Source organism: Heloderma suspectum, chromosome 6, assembly GCF_057233095.1.
Source record: "Heloderma suspectum isolate Gila_16-S chromosome 6, 16-S_ref, whole genome shotgun sequence".
Classification (NCBI taxonomy): Eukaryota; Metazoa; Chordata; class Lepidosauria; order Squamata; family Helodermatidae; genus Heloderma; species Heloderma suspectum.
The window spans coordinates 72,760,001-72,780,331 of record NC_139463.1 but is presented as its reverse complement, the minus strand read 5'-3'; the positions used below and the strand labels follow the sequence as shown (position 1 = coordinate 72,780,331).

Below are 20,331 nucleotides of genomic sequence, written 5' to 3'. Positions count from 1 at the left end.
TCTTTACAGAGGCCTTCCCTGAAATGTAACCCAGCCAGCTATGGTTTGTAGCATACAGTAGAGTGTGTGGTTTTACTGCTGATTAGTTTTGTATTGCGTTATTTTATTATTATATTTATTGTTGTTTTGATGCCAATTGTATTTTATGTTCACTGCTTTGATACCTCTGTGGAAAGTGGTATATAAATTTGAGAAATAAATACATAAATGTGTGCTGTTGGGGGCACACATCAAGCTTGTGAAATCTACTTTTGTTTTGTACTAGAACCTTGTGTTCCAGCAAATATATCTAGGTGAAAAATGGTAGCTCAGAGGGTAGAGCCAATTATCAACGGAACTCCATGCACCATACACTGGGATGCCCTGCATATACCAGTACAAATCTACATCTGAGTTACTTAAGATCAGGGTTTATAATGGCCTAATTTATGTATGTATGTGTGTGTGTCTTGTGTGGAGGGGGAGGGAGGAGAGCCTTTCTGTTGCTTTTGTTAAACAATTGTGAGTCAAGAACACTTAGAATCATAGAATAGTGGGGTTGGAAGTGGCCTACAAGACCATCGAGTCCAACCCCCTGTTCAATGCAGAAATGCAAGTTAAAGCATCCTTGACAAGTTGCTGTCCAGCTTCATCTTGAATGCCTTCAGTGTGGGAGAGCCCACTACCTCCCTAGGGAATTGGTTCCATTGTCATATTGCTCTAACAGTCAGGAAGTTTTTCTGATGTTCAGCGGGAATCTGGCTTTCTGTCACTTGAGCCCATTCTTCCGTGTTCTGCACTCTGGGATGATCGGGAAGAAATCCTAGCCTTCCTCTCTGTGACAACCTTTCAAGTACTTGAAGAGTGCTATCATATCTCCCCTCAGTCTTCTCAAGGCTAAACATGCCTAGTTCTTTCAGTCTCTCCTCATAGGGCTTTTGTTTCCAGTCCCCTAATCATCTTCGTTGCCCTCCTCTGAACCCTCTCCAGTTTGTCTGCATCCTTCTTAAAGGGTGGTGCCCAGAACTGGACACAGTACTCCAAATGAGGCCTAACCAGTGCTGAGTAGAGGGGAACTAGTACTTCCCGGGATTTGGAAGCTACATTTCTATTAATGCAGCCCAAAATAGCATTGGCCTTTTTTGCAGCCACATCACACTGTTGGCTCATATTCAGCTTGTGATCGACAACAATTCCAAGAGCCTTCTTGCTTGTAGTGTTGTTGAGCCATGTATCCCCCATCTTGTAACTGTGCATTTGGTTTCTTTTTTCCTAGGAGCAGAACTTGGCATTTATCCCTATTAAATTTCATTCTGTTGTTTTCTGCCCAGCGCTCTAGTCTATCCAGATCACTTTGAATTTTGTTTCTGTCTTCCAGGGCTATCCCACCCAACTGCAGTGGGATTGTAGTGGGGAAAACTGAAACCTTGTGCCTGCTCAATCTGCTGCCCAGGTTGATCCACTGAAAACATCCACTGTCAAGCAGGAAATCCTGATCTGCTTTCTGTCCACTCCTGAATTAGTGTGTGTGTGTGTGTGTGAAGGGTACCATTCGGATTTTCTACCAGAGGCACCAAAATGCCTCTAGCCAGCCCTACTGCATTCACTCCCATATTAACAACAATAATCTCTGACAAATGCAGCTCAAGAGGCTCAAATGCACTTAAAATCCTGAATGTGAAAATGCAGTTAGCTCAAAGACAAATGTGGGAGAAATACTTTTCTAGAATTCCACAGTATTTTGTCAGTACTCTTCCATACATCACTGTTTCTGCAGCCACTGCTGTGTATACTACAACCTGCAATATTCTGGAGAACTTTGGAGAAGTAGGCTGACCTGTAACATCCGACGGATTCAGGAGTAGCCATTTAAAATGCTTACCAGACTGGATTTTCTCACCTAGTTTGTAAGCCTGAGGGCAGGGCCTATGCCTCATTAAAAAAAAAATAAAAAAAAATAGATGTGAACTATTTGGGGAGATAAATTGTTTGAAAAGTGGGATAAAATATATTAACCAATAAAAATATTACTATTTTTGAATGCCCTTTCACCTAAAAAACAATGATGCAAATAGAAACTACCATATCAGATACATTAAGTTAGTTTTCTGTTTGCAGAGAGGGATATGGGAGCATTCACATCCTCCCACAAAGTCTGAAGTGGTACAGTCCATTCTATCACATCAGGACTCTACCTCCACATTCTGCTGCATCTCTAGATCCAGCCATAAAGCCTACAGTGTGTGAGAAATCCAGAAAACTGAGCTGATAGCCCCAGGCTTTGAATTATGGGGTTGGACTTCCTTCTCACAAATATGGTTAAAACCACCATGGAGTAAGTTTTAAGTGGCTTCTGTGATTATCAGAATACAACCATGATAAGAAACAATCTGCACATCAGTGACACATTCACAGGACTGGGTTTACCATGCTGAATCCTCCTAAGAAACTCAGCTTGTGGTAGCCACAATATAGAAAACGGTACAATCATTACTCTGTAGTTAGCTAAGGGGAACTTGGACTCCCCCCGCCTCTCCAAAAAGCAAGAAGGAATAAAGCAGGGTGGGCCATTTGTGGCCCTCCAGATGTTGTTGGACTGCAACTCCCATCATCCCTCACCAGTGGCTATGCTGGTTAGGGATTATGGGAGTTTATTGACCAATGACATATGAAGTTACCCACCCCTGGAATAAAGCTACTAGAGCTGTTAGGAAGGGAGAAGGAAAGGCCATGGTCCAATATCCTCCAGCATTTCACAAGCAAAAATAGGGACATGTTTCTAAACACCCCAATCCTCATAGCAAGGGTCACTGCCTAAGGTAACCTCTCTCCGTTCATTATTACACACTATGCCTGCTTTATGCTGTATTTATTTTCTCTTCAATACCTTGTCTTCCACCAATTCAAAAGCCAGAAGAATGTTTAGTCTTTAGGGTAAAGATATACTAGGGGTGCTTCCAGAATGGCAGCTCCTAGCATGACCCAATTATTGCTCTTCCACTGTAAGCTTCATGCAGAATTGCAATGGACTTTCCACACTTTGTGGGGTGGAGATAGCACTTTTTTGTTTCTGTATATTCTGTTACATTCCGTCCACACTAGTATGACATGATATAACCACACTGGCAGGAAAAGGGGCAATTTACACGTCATTCCTTTTATTTTTATCCATATTTTAAAATGAATTTTAATTTTCACCAAATGACTTTCAAAAATAAAATTTAAGCACTATTGTGGGATTACTACCAGGCAAACTGGAAGATCAGGTTGGGGTGGGAACCGTAATGCTAAAACCGCAACAATGGGAAGGCAGTGCAATGTTTGCTCGTTTTTAATCGATTAAAAAATTGTGCTAAAACACTTTTTTATCTAAGTGCTATTGCATAAATATTTCAGTATTTAATTAAATGCAGGAAAAAAGGCATTTTAGTGCAAATTAAAAGCTTGATTAAATAAATAAACAAACAAACAAATATGCTGATAAAACAGCACTGCTGGGAGTGGTAATAGTGAAAGTGCACCAAAGTAGATGTAGGGCATCAGGCTGAACTATGCAATATGTCACTGCACATGTCAAAATGGCAACTCTTTAAAAGGATGGAAGAGTAGTGCAAGGTGATCTACACCTACAGAGACTGAGCTGCTGTTCTGTTCTTTCCCCCCAAAGTCAGATTTTCTGCAGTCTGAACAAAGACAGGAGAAATATGGGGAAAACAGAAGAGAATGATGACTGGCTGATGACATCATCTAGATGTCCCATAAAAAGTGAATGAATAAAGCATGGGTATTCCAAAGTAAAGGGCCACGGTGGCTTAGTGGTTAAGATGCTGAATTGCAGTCTGGAAGGTCAGCAGGACAGCAGTTCGAGACCCGAGTGCTGCGTGACGGAATGAGCTCCCGTCTTCAGTCCCAGCTTCTGCCAACCTAGCAGTTCGAAAGCAAGAAATTGCAAGTAGATAAATAGGTACCGCCTCGGCGGGAAAGTTAACAGCGTTCCGTGCACCTCGGTGTTCAGTCATGCCGGCCACATGACCACGGAAGCGTCTTCGGACAGCGCTGGCTCTTCGGCTTAGAAATGGAGATGAGCACCACCCCCTAGAGTCGGACGCGACTGGCTGGGGACACCTTTACTTTATTCCAAATTAAACACCTAAGGTTGGATCCAGACTTAGTCCTGCTTAGAATAGACCCACCCAAATCAAAGGGACTTGAGTTAGTCATAACTAACTTAAGCCCCAGTGATGTCAATGCTTCTGCTTTGACTAAATCTGGATCCAGCCCCTACAGAAAAAACAAAACTGTCCTACAATAGGTTATCAACCATCTAAACTATAACTTAGTGGCAGCATGTGGGAAATAGCAGGATATGCATTGCATGGTGACTCTGCATTTGTTGTGCACAAATCTACATGCAAATGCACTAGAGACAAGATGTGTACATACACATGCCCCTCAGAGATTAACCTTTCAGAGAAACTGGTGAGGGAGCTGAACCCTGAAGAAGGAGAACTCGAGCAGCTCACACAAAAAACATTTAACAAATACTAAAGGCAAAGGGAGGGACCAGGACATGCTGGGAACAGGGAACAGGAAACAGGGGTAGTTGGATCATATGTGGTCCTCCTATACTTCACAACCCCCTTCATGGAAAAGACAGATTGCTCATGCCCTTGTTTTTGGCACAAGTACTTGTATGGCAAGAGAAGATTAGGTCTTAGCAATCCCTTCGCTCCGTCTTCTTCCAACAGTGTTGCTGGGCACTGTACACAAGAACTCAGAAATGACAGAGTCTATTGCCCTCAAAGCTTGCAGCATCAGCCCAGCGCAGAGCCATCTAACCCATCTCTGCTCACTAGCCTGAACCCTCTAGAGGAGACAGCAATTATAAAAAATTAGGTATCTGGCTCATGGAGCCAAAGTCACCGATTTTCCCATATTGCTTGTCCAAACGTATTCCTCCATGGTGATACTAGGTTGGAAGCGACCTGAACTTTGCAGGCCAAAATGCAGGTGTTCTTTTGCTTTGCAAGAGAGCAGAATGTTTGAGTACAGGCACCTGCACATGAGTACAGAAACAGCTCTAAGCAACCTTCTTGCCTCTCATTCAGCTGCAAGGAGAGCCTTGGAGAAATCCAGATGGCCCTAATTTTGGAGAGCAGGTGCAGCAATTCAGTGCTTTTGATCCCTGTGGCCCAGACATGTGGGAGACCTCCACTGGTGCTTGCCCCCAACAGTCCACATATCTGACAGGGACCACAGGGGCACTGCCATTCACATGGCTGGCTCAGCATGCATGATAAATGCAGGGGGAGGTGTGTCTGAGGGAGTAAGCCACCTGCCGTTCTCAGGGACACCTCTTGCATGTCTGGTTGTGCGTGAGAACCTATCAGTTGGAGGTACCCTTAGATGTTCTCTTATGTCCAAGCATGTGATAAAAAAACTGTCCACAACAAGAGGCATCGTCACCACATTTCCCAGGACTCTGTAGGTCAAATGAAGGGAAACGAAAATGGGAAGTCATCCCTGCTTCTCCACTGCGAAAATCAAGATGCTTCAGTTGCACAAGGGAGAACTCAATGAAAATTTAGGGAGGGTGGGGGAGGAAACAGAGCAAAAAAAGAAAAAAAATCACTTTTTTTTTTTTTGGACAGAAGTGGTTTAAATGTTTACTTTCTATATCAGCTCAGCTGCACCTTCGAAACAGCCATTTCATAAATACAACTGGGACGGCACAAGCTATAATTTGGAGATAGCAACCGCAGGACATATCTAGATCCGTTTGCGCTACTTTAATTAAATACTGCATTATGGCTTGTGACAACTTCATCGCTAAAGCGTAAATGAATGTGGAATTGAAGTGTTACTTAGGCTTTCAGTATCATCATCTTTTGGGGTCTGTTTTGTTTTGTCTGCTCACATCTTTTTTTCTTTCTTCTTCTTTGTTCTTCACCCTCCATTTCTCAGTTTAACAAAGAAAAGAGCCATAAAATCAAGATGTTTGTTCATTTACAGATGGAGCAGGCATGGAAAAAAGAAGAAAAGAAGAAAAAAGAAAAGGAAGAAAAGGAAAAGATGGGCCACTGTTACATGAGTCTATAGTGCTCTCTATTCTGAGGATTCTCTGATAGCAGGAAGAATTCCTTTGATGGGAAATGCTTGAATATTAATTGTGTGTGTGACGCTTATCTTTCAAACCCGGCTCCTTATGAATGATAGTTCTCAGGGCTGTGGGATTTTGTCTCTTTTGTGTAGCATTTAATAGGCAGCTTTTATTTTTTTTTAAACTGTTGATTCGTTACCACTCTGACACAATAGCAGCCCCTGGAAGTTCATACAAATTTCATTTTTGAACACCGCAAATGGAGCGAGAGCAGATCTTCCAGTCTCTACAGCCCCCTCTACCTCCCCCCACCCATTTTGGCCACATTGGTAAACTTGAAAGGAGTTATGGGGCTAAGGAAAACTTATTTTATTCCCAGAAATGTAAGCCCCGATCCCATCAATCTATCTGCTTCTCTCCTAATGAAAAGCCAAGGCTGTATGTGACATTTTGTGGCACCAACCACTTTAAATGTTACCGACATCAATCGGGCTTTTAAATGTTACTCGTGTCTCTCACGGACTGGGAAATGGTTTTATAATTATCTCCTGCTCTCTAAACGAACAGAGAGATTTCCACTGTTGGTGCTGTTGTTGTTGTTTTTTTAATTCTTTATCACAGCCAAATTAAATGACAATGCATATTTATATTCTTACGCTCCAGGAGATAAAAAATAAAAATGTTAAGCTTAACAAGTTTTGTGAGATGGTGTGTGGTTGCCTTCTTATCCAGCTCCGGTATATTTCAAATAAATTCCAAAGAATTTTATGAGTGTGGGTTTTTTTAGGAATGCAACTGGATTTACAATTTTTTTCCTGTTGTCCAAATGACTGTGCAGTAACCATCAGAAGAAAGAAAGAAAGAAAGAAAGAAAGAAAGAAAGAAAGAAAGAAAGAGCCAAGCAGTTGTGAGACTGTTCTAGCTGAAGACTGTGCTGAAACAACTTTCTGCAATTCATATTTTGAACTCTGCAACCTAAACAGAAACATTTTCCTCCTATCATCTTCTTAAGAAATAATCGGCATCCTTCAATAATTAGTAATGTTAAGAATAAAATTATTTCAACGCCAATTTTAAATAGGGTGCCACTTTGAAGCATCACCCATCCTCTCCATAACCAACCTGGGCAGATTAGCAAAGTGTTTAGAGCTAAATCTTTGTCTAATAAAGGCAGAGTTGGTTTTCACCAAGAGCTGCTTGTTATAAACCTGCCTCTGGAAAATGAAAGGACCGTCACATTTAAAGACACAAATTTCCTCGATAATATATTCGAATGGAAACGCACCGAATCCACTACGACACAGGCATAACTAATAAATTTGCAGTATTTCAGCCTCAACAGCCTACAACGGTTCGTTTTAAAGATTTATGTGGTAAAAAATTACTCAGCGATGAATGGAGTTTATTCTGTGCCGGATTGGAAGGTATAAGGAATTAAACTACTGTCTTCAGCAGTGTATTTATTATTACCTCTGTCAAGGAACGAAGCCTTTAACAGCGTCCATGATAAATTTCAGCACAAAATAAACAGGGTGGGGGAACTGCACACATGCAAACATGTGCACACATATATTATATATAAATATCACACACAAAACACCCAGGAAAATCCTGCACATGTTTATCTATCTCTTTTAGCACTGGGGATCATTTAGGTTTCCATACCAAAATAAAGGGAAATTTTGGAACTAGGTTGACTGAAATAAGGGTAATTTATTATATTGAATAAGGGACTGTGATATTGTAGAATTTAAAAAATGACCCTTTAAATTAAAGGATGCTTCTGAAAGTAATGGACAGCTCAAGGCCCGGGTAATATTCTGATGTGGACACACGCATGTGCTGTTAGAAGACAGATAGTAATGCAAACTAGCATCAGTGATACTTGTCAAGATAATGGGCACAGTCTCATCCAGGTGAGATCGGCTATGGAATGAGAGTTCTTTATTTCCTCTCAGAAGACAAGAGGAAAGCGCGAGTGGAAGGGTTACTTTTCTAAATTCTAACCGTATAGTCCAGCTCAGTCTTTCAACTTGGGAAGGTGAGAACAGGCTAAATGGAGGGTCACCAGAGCAGGACTGGCCAAAGACAGAAAATATGAATGGCACCTCCCTCCCACCAATTAACATGGAGAACAATCCGCTGGGAAGTTTTTCTGCACAATTCTCACTGAAATGAAGTGTTCTTTTGCACAGCTCCATCGGGGTGGGGGGCTTGCACAGTAGAACTTTCCACTCGGTAGGATCTGCCACCCTTAATGGCAACCAAACCCTGACTGCCCTATGGGAGGGCCACCTCTGACTCTCAACCAGGGTTCATACTTCCAAGATCACAGAATGCAGATTAAATTTAGCAACCTTTAAGTACTGTATTGCTGTCACAATTGGGGTCCTAAGAGGGGTGGATTTCCCCCCAGCCTTTCAGTGCCTGCTTATGGGTGAATTGGGGATTCCAGGCCACATTACTGGTTGAGTTACGGAACCAGCGGTGGTAGTTCTTCCACATTAATTAAGACACAGTATTACGGCGTGCTTTTGTGTGTGTGTACATGTGCACACATGGTATAATTCAACCTCCTTTGCCCGCCCTTTGAAAGCCCATGAACTATATATTCCAATGCAGTTGGGACTGAGAGATTTTTAACATTAACTCTAGATTAAAGATCAGAAGCTGCGTGTGACTCTTAAGTACGTATATTCTCAGGATCACTTTATACCTTTTAAGCAGGGAGTTACAGGGATAAAAAGATGGATTTTTCCATCTGTCAGTGTACTCTGATGGGTGAAATGGAGGATCAAGTCTGCATCAATAGGAGTGCAGAATCAGAGAAGGGCGCTTGTTCTTCTGGATCAATTACAGCAGAGGACAAGGGAATGGGCTGTCTACTGTGTATATGGTGTAAACAACAGAGCCCGTTCTCAGTGACAATGGGATAGCCTGAGAATTTGGGAAGGCGGCACGAGAAGCTATAGTAAGTTCTGAAAGGAGCTTGTATCTTTCAGAAGAGTAGTCAACTCACCCCCCTGCAACCTGGCTTAGGAAAAAAAACAACACACAACCGAATTTAGGGTGGGATGGGTAAGAGTGAAAAACACCTGGCGTTGATATGGTTATATATTAATTTTGGAACGGCAGTTACTGGGCAGAGATGGATTATTAGAGGGGTGGAATCACACGATACCTCCTCCAACCCCCACCTCACCCTACTCTGCCCCGTGTAACCTTTCTGTCCTTATACAGAACGATGTATAGAAAATTACATGGGAGGAATGAATTGTCCGGGGGTTTGTTTCTGGATGGCTGGATCTTGTCTGAGGGTGGAGGTGGAGGGGGAAGCTTTTTGAAGAGGGGATATGAGGTGGGGAAATAGCCTTAAGCCTGAATTTGACCGGTGTATGACCGTTGCCTTCTAGCTGACCTCGGATTCTATTCCCAGGCCTTTTCCGATTCTATAGTCTCCTGTCCCCGTGGGGGTTATTAATGGAAGCAAAAATAGCACCCCCCCCTTGCAGCCACCACCACATCCTTCGTCATTGCAATGCAGCTTGTTAAGAGTGGCAAGATGCGGGGAGTGGGGAGAGGAGGGATGATATGTGGGTTTAAGTGCCACTTGCAAAAATGGCCTTAGCTGAAATCAAGGTTCATCGCATCATCTGACTGCTCTTCTGCGCCCCCCCTCCTCCCCAGATCAAAGGCCCCAGCTTCTCCTCCTCACACTAGCATAGAAAGACCACTAGATGTCACCCGCCTCCTCCTTTCACTCCAGGATCTGTGAAAATTAAACTGCACTTTAAAGCAACAGAGAGAATTAACAAGTTTGGAATGTGTATTTTTTTAAGGGTCGCTTGTCACTTTCAGCTGAGGGAGGGGGAGTTCCGCTGTACTAAAAGAATTAACCAAAATCACATGGGCTGAGATACGGGGTGGGGGAAAGAGATGCTATGTGATGGCTTGAATGGTGGCATCATTCACGGGATTCTGGAAACACGAAGTTGAGGAAAGGGCTACTAAGCAATGGAAGCATAACAGTGCTGTTGGACCCATGTAGGACTGTGCACATATTGCTGCATTAACTGAGAAAGAATGCCCAGGACAGAAATTTGGGCATACGTGAGAATCCCTAGGAAGAAGGCATGCAGTTCTGTGTAGCTTTGCTGGGCGCAGGCTGTTTTCTTCCACACAACAACCTTTTGCACATCCAACACATCAGATTGACCAGTCCAGTGTGGAAAATGGTCTCTAAATACAGATTGCGTTTGCTGGATCAGGATGTTGATGGGAGCTGCTTCCTGCATTCTTGAGCTGTTGGGCAGGTGGCTGAAGTAGGAACTCTGGGATTTAAAAAATGGGGAGGGGGCATCTGGAGCCACAGAGTTTCAATCAAGGGCTCTTCAGTGTGCTCTGTACTTTGTACTGCCTGCCACAAAGTTACATTCCCCATGCATCAGCCTCTACTCCTGCCACAGGTCAGGCAACCCAGGCTACTACATGCAACAGTTCCAGCGAGGAGGCTTGTCTGCCACACCAAAGGTAACTGCACTGCAGAAAGCTCCAGATGATACTACAGGATAGTCCAAAATACAGCCTTCATTGTCACTAGCCAGCCTGACTTGGGGAGAAAAACTCCTTTCTCATTACTAATATGCTAATCACTCAACTCTGAGCGTGAGCAAAACACATAACCTGAAATCTGTTCCACACAGTACATGGCAACAAACCCAGGTATGCAACCAAGTGTACACTTGGCAGAGAACTACAGCCAATCCTGGCTCTCTAATGAACACACCCGTATCTTGTGTGTGTTTCCAAACATTTATTTTGCTTCCTCCACACAAGCATGAAAAAAACACACTTTAGGACTGTACCCATGGACATCTCTACACCAGCCTAAAATCCTGCATTTAAAACAGGGTTTTCTGCTTCCGTTTTAAATGCAGGATCACAATAACTCCCTTTTTCACTTGCTTCCTTTTCCCCCACCCCTTCCCCCTCCTTCTCCCAGTATTTGAGTCTTCCTTTTTTTAAAATTGATCTCACTCTTCTTCTCACCACTTTTACTCTTTTCATGGAGGAAACCGAAGGGGAACACAATGAGGTAATTTGATCGCACATTATCTGCGATGTATTTAAAAATGGAACAAAGGGCATTGAGTGCAGGAGACGCTTTGAATGATCACAGTGTTGTGTAAAGAGCCTGCAAACTTCTGTGAAGGAGCAATCTCAATCGCAGGATAAAAGCTCCGTATGAAGGAGCCCCATGTTTGGAACCCATCAGCCATTGCCACAGCCCCTCCACTGGCGCTTCTCTGGTCTAAATTCCCTATTTCAAAAACTTGGTTGGGGTTTGGCTGCACATTTTTGTGTGTGACATACAGTTAGTTCCTTAGTCACAAAGCTCGTCAGATGGCTTTGTGCAACACAACAATACATCCAGCCATTCTTCTATAGGAGTGTGGGAGTCTAGAATTGTAGAATGTAAGCTGCCTGTGACAGAGACCATGCCACATTGGTTTTCTGTATAGCATAGCACTTGGCACATTGCTGGTGCTAAATAAATGCTAAGGAGAAGAATAAGGGGTAGTTCTTAAAAAGAAAATGCAGGGACATCTGGCAACACTAGGGCCAAGCCCGACCGCCAACAGTGGCAAGGTTTGCTACAAGCCCCGAGCGTCATTTAAAAGCACCTGAGGCCGCAAGCCGGCTCAAGTTGTTGAGCGTAACCACTGACTGCTCCGTTAATGGTGCTAGTGAGGAGCTCCAGAACAGCATTATCAGTGGCGCCAGAGGGGTGTTGATCACTCAAAAACCTCTAGCTTTGCTGTGCTCAATAAGATTGCCCAGGTTTTAATGCCGGGGCCATGGCAGTAAAAAGGGGATGAACAACGTTATTAAGAGAGAAAGAAAGGCTTGGAGTTTACAGAGCACACGACATCCTGTCACACAGACCTCATGGTGACACTCAAACACCTGCAGACGACACCTATCCTGGGAGCTGGCAATGTAAGCCTGGGATCTCGTAGGCTGTGCAAAGCAGTAGAGCCAGGAGTTGCTAGATCAAGGCTGGAGATTACGGAAGACAAGCTGGTTATGTATAAAGGGGAAAGCCACCTTTCACCTCACTCACACAAGAGGGGTGAGTTAGGAGATATCCAAGACATAGCATATTTTCTTCTGGTGCAGGGTGAGGGAAGTCCGGTACTATGGCATGCCTGCCTGTGTCTGGCAGAGGAAAACAGGTAAAATAAGTTCAAGAGGCATTAGTACCGCTTTATGCAGGGATGATCATAGCCTCCAAGTGTGGAATTTGGTGTTCGGTGAGGAATTCAGCATTCTGTAAATCCCTGCTTTCATTTTATTTTTTAAAATCAAGTTTCTAGCCTTTATAGCTGCAAAGATATGCTTGGAAGTATGTGGACATTCTCTGAACATTTTAGTAGTTTGAGTGAGAGATGTGCTGAGATTTTAGAAATGTACCCTTTTATGATGTCTAGTTCTGAAATCTTAAGCAGCTGCTTGGAAATAAGTCCCACTGAACTCAAAGCGGAAAAGTAAAAGAGGCATCTGTAATGTAAAAGAGTATCCTAGCCAAAGGTAGGTTTTACAGTTGTACTATGAGCTGAACTGAAGCAAAAGTCACTTTAAAGGAGCAATCCTATCGAGATAGGCGGCTGCCTCTGAACTCGGAGGCGACTGCCTATCCAAAGCAAGGCAGGAGAAGCACAGAGGGGATCGTTCCCTCCATGCTCCTCCTGCCCTGCTTTTTCAGCTAGACAGCTGTCTAGCCGCAGGAGTATGGAGCAGGGAAGGCGGCTGCTGTATGACACATAGGTTGTGTCGTACAGGCAGCTACACTCTCCCCGCCCTGCAACGCCCCCAACCATGCCCCTTTCCGGCCGCTTCATGCTCCTCTTGCGAGCACGGATGATAGGGCTGTTCCGCACTGCCTCGGAGGCAGTGTGGAAGTGGGGAGAGGCTGGTTCCTGGAAAACAAAATATCCTATGGCCATCTAGCCGCTATCTAGTGGGCATAGGATTGCTCCTTCTGTCTCATGTTGAAAACACTCAGAGAAGAGGCTTTTCTCAACTCTGCAACCTGACTAGCAATGTCAGGGACCGAAGCCAGGGTCCTATAGGTGCAAAGGTGCTCCAACACCAAGTCATCATCATCATCATCATCATCATTATTATTTACATTTCTATACTACCCCATAGCCAAAACTCTCTGAGCGGTTTACAAAGATTAAACACATTTAAAAATACAGTATACAGCGGTTAAAAGCCATTTACATAAATAACACACAGGCAATATACACAAAGACAATATATATCTAAAACAACTTCAAGCAATCAACCATAATCCAGGATCAATTAAAACCCACCACATGCTGCCAAATGACTGTTAGAAGAGAAAGGTCTTGACCTGGCGCCGAAAAGATAACTATGTTGGCGCCAGGCGGCCCTTATTGGGAAGATCATTCCATAATTGGGGGGCCACCACTGAGAAGGCCCTCTCCTTTGTTGCTGTCTTCTGAGCTTCCCTCGGAGTAGGCAGCCGGAGGAGGACCTTAGATGTTGAGGGTAGTGTATGGGTAGGTTCATGTCTGGAGAGGCGCTCTGTCAGATATTGCGGTCCCAAGCTGTGTAAGGCTTTATAGGTTAAAACCAGCACCTTGAATTGGGCTCAGAAACATACAGGCAGCCAATGCAAGTTATGGCCCCTTGTTCTTGGAACTCCCTCCGTGGAAGAAGTAATTCCACCTTCCCCCGCCTTTTTAAAAAGACCAAAGCCATCCTGAAATCTAATTAAAGAACTGAAATAGCTTAAGAGCCTTGCTGGATCAGACTGAAGGCCTATGCAGTCTAGCAGCCTGTTTGCACAGTGGCCAACCAGATGCCTACGAGAACCCCACAAGCAGGATATGAGCATTATAACATCCTCTGGTTCATGGTCCCCAACAACTGGTATTCAGATAATATAACAAGTGTCAACATTCTTAGACCTCAGCTGACATATCTTGGGCCCCTAACCACCTCAAATGGAAAGGCCTTATATACTGCTTTCTGAAAGATATTCATTCTTCAGTGGTAAGGAGTTCCATAATCCTAAAGCAGCCACAGAGAACACCTTTGTCCACATTCTTGATGCCAGAACACAGGTAGCATTGTGATAAGGGCGTTGTTTGTGTGGGTCTTAAGCCATTTTCACAGGGATACTTGAAGACTGGACAGAACATGAAAGAGAAATCAAATCACTAGCCAACATAGGTCTGATATTCACATGATAGACAGGTTTTAGCACAAACCAATTTAAGATAGCAACAGAACGTAAGAGTAGGAGGCAGCCTCACATCTTACATATATTGTCCCCGAACTCTTTTAAGATGACATTTTCTGTTCCAATTCATTATGGCTAAGTCAGGATAGTGTAACTACATTTGCTTGCTGTAATGTCCAGTGTACTCTCCTCTCCCCCTTCCCTCCCACCACACTCACATTTGCAGGATTTCGTCTGGGCCAGGGATTATCAGGGTTCAGCCCCGGAACCATTTTAATCAAGGGCTCTGCATGTCACATTCATGTTTTTACGCAGTCACTCCCAATGGCATTCCCAACATGGTGCTCGCGGGCACTCCCAATGGCACCTGCAAATGTCTCCAACATGGCGCCCTCACACTGGGGACATGCCACTGGGAGTGACTGTGGGTGCCAGCTTGGGGACATGCTATCAGGGGTGACCAAGGGTGCCAGATTGGGGGCATGCCATTGGGGGTACCCATGGGAACCATGTTGGAGACATGCCATTCGGAGTGCCTGCGGGTGCCAGGTTGGGGACATGTCAACCTTTCTGTAGCAGAGAAACAATGGATGTCTTGAAGACCTGCTGGAATTTCTCCCCGACAAAGAGGTGGGGGTGAAACAGAAACTGAAGCAAAATGCAGCACACATGACTGCCCACAAAACATGTCCTATTTCTTCAGGCGCTTCCTTAATCAGCCATGAAGCATAGGATGGTAGGGAAGCCAGCAGATGAAGAATGATGCCATGGAAGCCACAAGATTCTCAAAAGGTTTCACGGTCTTCCTCACCAACTTTTTCTTCTTAATTTCTTGTCCTATCCAATAGGAGCAACTAATGATGATGATGGAGGGAAACAGGAAGGCCAGCAGGAAATGAGCCACAAAGGGAACCAAGCAAACACGATCCCGCAGCATCTGTGTTTCGGCCCCATCCCATTCACTGGAGAAGGCATAATTACTGACACACATTATCCTCCCCTTCACCTCTCGAGTCTCCCACAAAGCCAGGTAGGGGGCACTCAAGACTAGGGAAATAAGCCATACTCCTGCTACCAACCTCTGTGCCCGGGGTATTGTGTGGTTTTGCTGGGACCAGCTGGGATGGCAGGTGATGAGATAGTGGTCCAGGCTGATGATGATGAGTAGAAAGACTGTGGTGAACATTCCAAGAGAATACAAGGCTTTGGGAAGCTTGCACATAACTGTGCCAAAGATCCAGTGATATCCAAGGAGGATATGGACAAGTAAGAAAGGTAGGAATGAACAGAAAATTATGTAGGCGACAATCAGGCGAAGGAACTAGACAGTATTCACTGTTCTCTTCATTTTCACCCCCAGCACCCAGAGGAAGAGCACATTCATGGTCATCCCCACTAGAAAGGACACCAACATAAGGAATGCAGTGATCACATTTGTGGGGTGTACGGCTACCAAAGGCTGGCTGTCATTCGTATGTGTGATGGAGGTATTCTCCAAGTGGTTCATACAGCCCTGGAGGAAGATGGGAAAGAAACCTACGTTGGAGGAAGATGCATAAGGGTGAAAAGGTAGATTCTAACTGATTCTCATTAGAAAAAGAAGCCCACTTGGAAGCTGATTCCCCCATCTTGGGGTACAGGGCAAGGGAGGCATTTGCATGACCCTGGAAGTGTGGCGGTGCATGCTAGTGTGCTGGTCATGAACACATGCTGCACTGCAGGGGGCGGAGGTGAGGCGTCTGAAGTTATTCAAGCCCAGCCCACCCTACTGCTGGCCCTTTTGCCATCAGGCCAGCACATGCCTGCTTGCTTTTGGAAGCAGTGTGTGGATTCCTAAGGGTTGAGTGGAGGGATCTCCCCACCCCGCCGCCATCCAGGAAGCAGATTGGCCCAGTTTTGCTGGGGGTTTGTTTCTTTGCCTAATCCATGCTGTTGATAGCAGGGGAGGGCAGCTAAATTAGCGTGGGCTCTGGATGGCCCCCTACACAGCCTTCTGCATGCCAAATGATATCAGGATTGGGGCCACATCCCATGGTGTCACTTGGTTATTGGCCGACATGCTGTGTGTCTGGCACATGGCCCAGGACCCTCCCCCTCCACTGGGGGAGGTTGGTGCACAGGGAAGCTACCCTGACTGAGTTGGTGGCTGGAAGGGCACTACAAGCCCTGGCTCAGTCAAGGATGCTTCACACTCATGGTGCCCTCCCAATGGGGAAGATGCCATGCAGCTGAGTCACTAGGCAACATCCCCTACTGTTGTCTCTGATCTCATATCAGAGATAACATTGGGGAACCTTCCAGGGAGTGGGAGTGGGAGGCCATGCCTTGCTCCCTGGAGGAGTCCAGGAAGAATCTTCAGGCCTGATGGGGAACCTCCCATGGTCTACAGCTTGTTAACTGGTTCTCCATGTGGTTGGATGGCTATGAAAACTAAGAGTGGATTGTCCACAGCTGGCAGGGCACTGTGGCATAAGGCCTGATAGGTACAGACTTCGTGAGCCCTGGAGGCACCTCTACGGTGATTAAGGACTCCTGAGACTCGTTACTCAGAATTTTGGACATTGGGCTCAGATGTAGGTCCTCTTTGGTGCTGCCCTATTTTCACTCGCCCAGAGTTTAGCGTCTGCAGGGGAGAGGTCCAAGAAGGCCTTCTCAAACACCTAAAAGGTGTGGCACCTAGTAAGTGGGCAGGGAACAACTATACCCAACCGAGGGGCTGGCCAGATTGCCCAACCTGCTACTGAAATAATTCCCTGCACTTCTTCGAGTTGCATATCTTGCTTTAAAAAAGTTAATAAATTCAGGCTTCAGTTAGTTACCAAAAACTCTATGTCCTGGTTCGCACTGTCATCACAGCCTACCGTGGCTTGTTTAAGTCAAGGTGGGTTGTGGCATCTGCGGTTGCCAGATTGCTAATTCAAGGCCCAAACTGCAGCTTCTCGTGTTGCTTGAAGCTGGTACGGGTGCCTTGTTGAGATGGTTAAAAACCACCACGAAATCCTGAGTGGTTCTGAGTGGTTTCTTAACCAATCCAACAAGATACCCTTACCAGGTTCAGATGATATGAGAAGCCATGCCCGGCAAGGGTAATTATATAAATCGGGCCGGCACACATCCAGCACACACATGGTGGTTAACAAGCCACTGTGGCTTAGTAACCATCCTCATGTCATGCAAACTGGCCCTGTGTATCCCATCTTGTTAGCTCCAGTTAAGGATGGACAAATTTGTCAGCTTCGGTTCTCTCATGTTCTCATTTTGACACTCTTAAGTTTGGTTTTTCCTGATCTTTGAGATTTATTTTAAGCTTGTATGAAAATGGATACGTTACTCATGTATTTTTGTATGCAATTTTGCCTAATACCTGTCTCTTCACTGAAACCTTCCCTGAAGGATGGGGCTGCCTAGTTAATTAATTATTGTGGTTTTACCTTTGGTTTAAAATATTTTGATCACTTTAATAGACGTTTTTTTAACATGGGCCTGAGCAATGCCATCTCAACTTTTAGAGCTTCTCTATACGAGGCTAAAAACCTGCACCCTTACCAGGGCTTCTGCTTCCAGATTCTTTGCAGGATTAAGATAGGCTCCATTACATGCACTTCCCCCTTTTATTCCGGGGGTTTCCTTTGTCTGCAAGTTCTATATGTTTAATTATACAGCCACTACAATGGTGCTGCACTATAGTGGGATTCCAGAAATACTCCAGCCACTGGAACATGATTTAAATTTATTACATTTTCCTCACTCTTAAAAAAACTGGGATAAAGGATAAAAAGCAGGTGAGAGGCTCTGGAGGTTGACGACATCATGTAAAGGACCCACAAACTTCCATGAGTGACCAATCATAAGCGCACGATAAAGCCTTGTGTAGACAAGCCCCTAGTATAGAAGACTGCTTCCAGGTCAGCAGGCATGCATGGCTTCCATGAAGGCTTCAGTCCTAGCACCTGCCACTTCACAACATAAATAAGGGCTTGTCTCAGCTTTAAGACTATTAAGGTTTCAAGTAGAGGCCCTTGTATTTCACTGTTGTTGAAGGCTATGCACTTTAATACTGCCACTTTGGTAGAAGCTCTGTGGCAGTCTGGAGCCTGCCACCAGTTTTCCCTTACATGACTCTGAGGGCTAGTTCACACAGTTCTTTTCTGTGGGTTGAGTGGATTTACAGGTGTTGAACCAAGCTTGTGAATGCCTACGTCAACACAGTCCAGATTTACACCTCTCTCTTGCATTCTCAGATTTAAATGTGGCATCTCCAGAAGCTCACATTTCTTTCCAAGGTTTTGAACACCAACACAATATTTAGGAACTGTTGCCAGCTTTAGTGAAGTGAAAAATGTGAGTCAGAAAACCACCAAAACCTAGGATAGCTATACAGGCTAGCTTATATTGGTTTTTGCATTTCCCACATCTGAAGATCAAAAGAAAAACTTTCACTGACTGTTCTGGAATTAATAGGTATATGAATGGGTACATTGCTTTCCATCTCATTCTCATATTAACAATATTGGCAAGTGATATCTTCCATAAGAGATGAAATGAAATAAACTTAGGCAAACCTTTACAATTTGAATATTTAAATTAAATGAAATGCTTTTAAATGCTGGCTTTTACAATACTTAAAAAAAAAACCCTAAATCACCTGTTGATGTATTGTTGATTTATTACTCTGTTGATGTATTTCACGGCAAAAATGTGAAGGGTCTGCCAAATCCAATTCTTTTATACTTTGTTTTTCCTTTAAAAATCCTCAATTCAACTGCACTGATAATTGGGCATATTGAAACAGTCAAGTTAGGAAAAGATAAATTAAAATTTTTAGAGCCATGTTCAGGATCAGAGAGCTTGAGAATCCCACCTCCACCTCAAATTTCAGATCAGCACTTAAGATACTATTATATTTTTTAGGTGTACGTCTGCAGTGCTTTTTAAAGTGTACTTTAAAAGCGTAAAGTATGTGAAGTATGAATATAAGGAAAACCAAACTACATATTACATGCAAATGCATGCAACAGTAGCCTAGAGGCCTTTTTTCTATAGGAAAAGCTGACGGAAATGCAATTTGGAGCAAAGAAACAGTGGGTGAGAGAAGGGCTTAGTACCCCCAATTGCCATCTCCCTGACATGGCTTTCTCCTGTTAAAAAGGGACTATTATATGCGTTTGTGTATAACCTATAAGTTGGCCCTGTCATGTCCTGCTTGTGGGTTTTCCGTGGGCAGCTGGTTGGCCCCTGTGTAGAATGCTGGACTAGATGGACCTTGATCAGATCCAGCACGGCTCTTCTTATGTTCTTAAGTGTACCATTGGTGGCAAACCTGGGTTTGTTGCTATGTAATGTGTGAAACAGCCCACTGGGTGTCACTGGTGGAAAGTTCTCTCATTATGCACATAGAACTGGAGTTTTCCCAACAGAATCCAGGTCTTTACATGATTTGAGATGGTTCACCGATGCTTACTGAATGTGACTTTGCATTTCAGTGCTAGTTAGGACTCCTGTTACAGTCCTGACTGGGAATATCTATGATGCTGAAGAAGAAGAATCCATCTTCTATCAAACACAACTTTAGAGTAAAAATAAGAGGTTCAGTTCCCCTTGCCCCAGCAGCAAGATTAGATGGGTCTTGCCTGCTTGCTGCTGAATTTCAGCCAACTAACCTTCCCCCACTCCCGCCCCAAAATCACGTTTCCCCACGGCTGATGCATGAAATGTCAGACAGGACCTTAGCAGCAGACAGCATGCATTCCAAACAACACCAGATGGATTTTTATATTAGCTACTATTTCATGTTCAAGGCACAGCGACTGCACTGCTTTAAAAAAAAAAAAAGAGGGGGGGGAAGCAAGCCAGCCCCTGCGCCACTGCCATGCTTGCTTCGGCAAGATTAATTCTGCAAAATTAATTGGGACAAGATTGAAAAGGAAATTAAAATGCAGCTGAGTGAACAGGCTTTTCAAACACCTTTTCCTCTCCC

The 20,331-nt window shown here is 44.2% G+C and overlaps 1 protein-coding gene and 1 pseudogene across 15 annotated transcripts in view; both read right to left on the bottom strand.

Moving 5' to 3' along the window:
* SKAP1 (src kinase associated phosphoprotein 1) overlaps positions 1–20,331 on the bottom strand; it is a 433,456-nt gene that overhangs the window by 41,035 nt on the left and 372,090 nt on the right. The window lies entirely within an intron of this gene.
* LOC146341157 (putative G-protein coupled receptor 33) lies at positions 14,880–17,482 on the bottom strand (annotated as a pseudogene).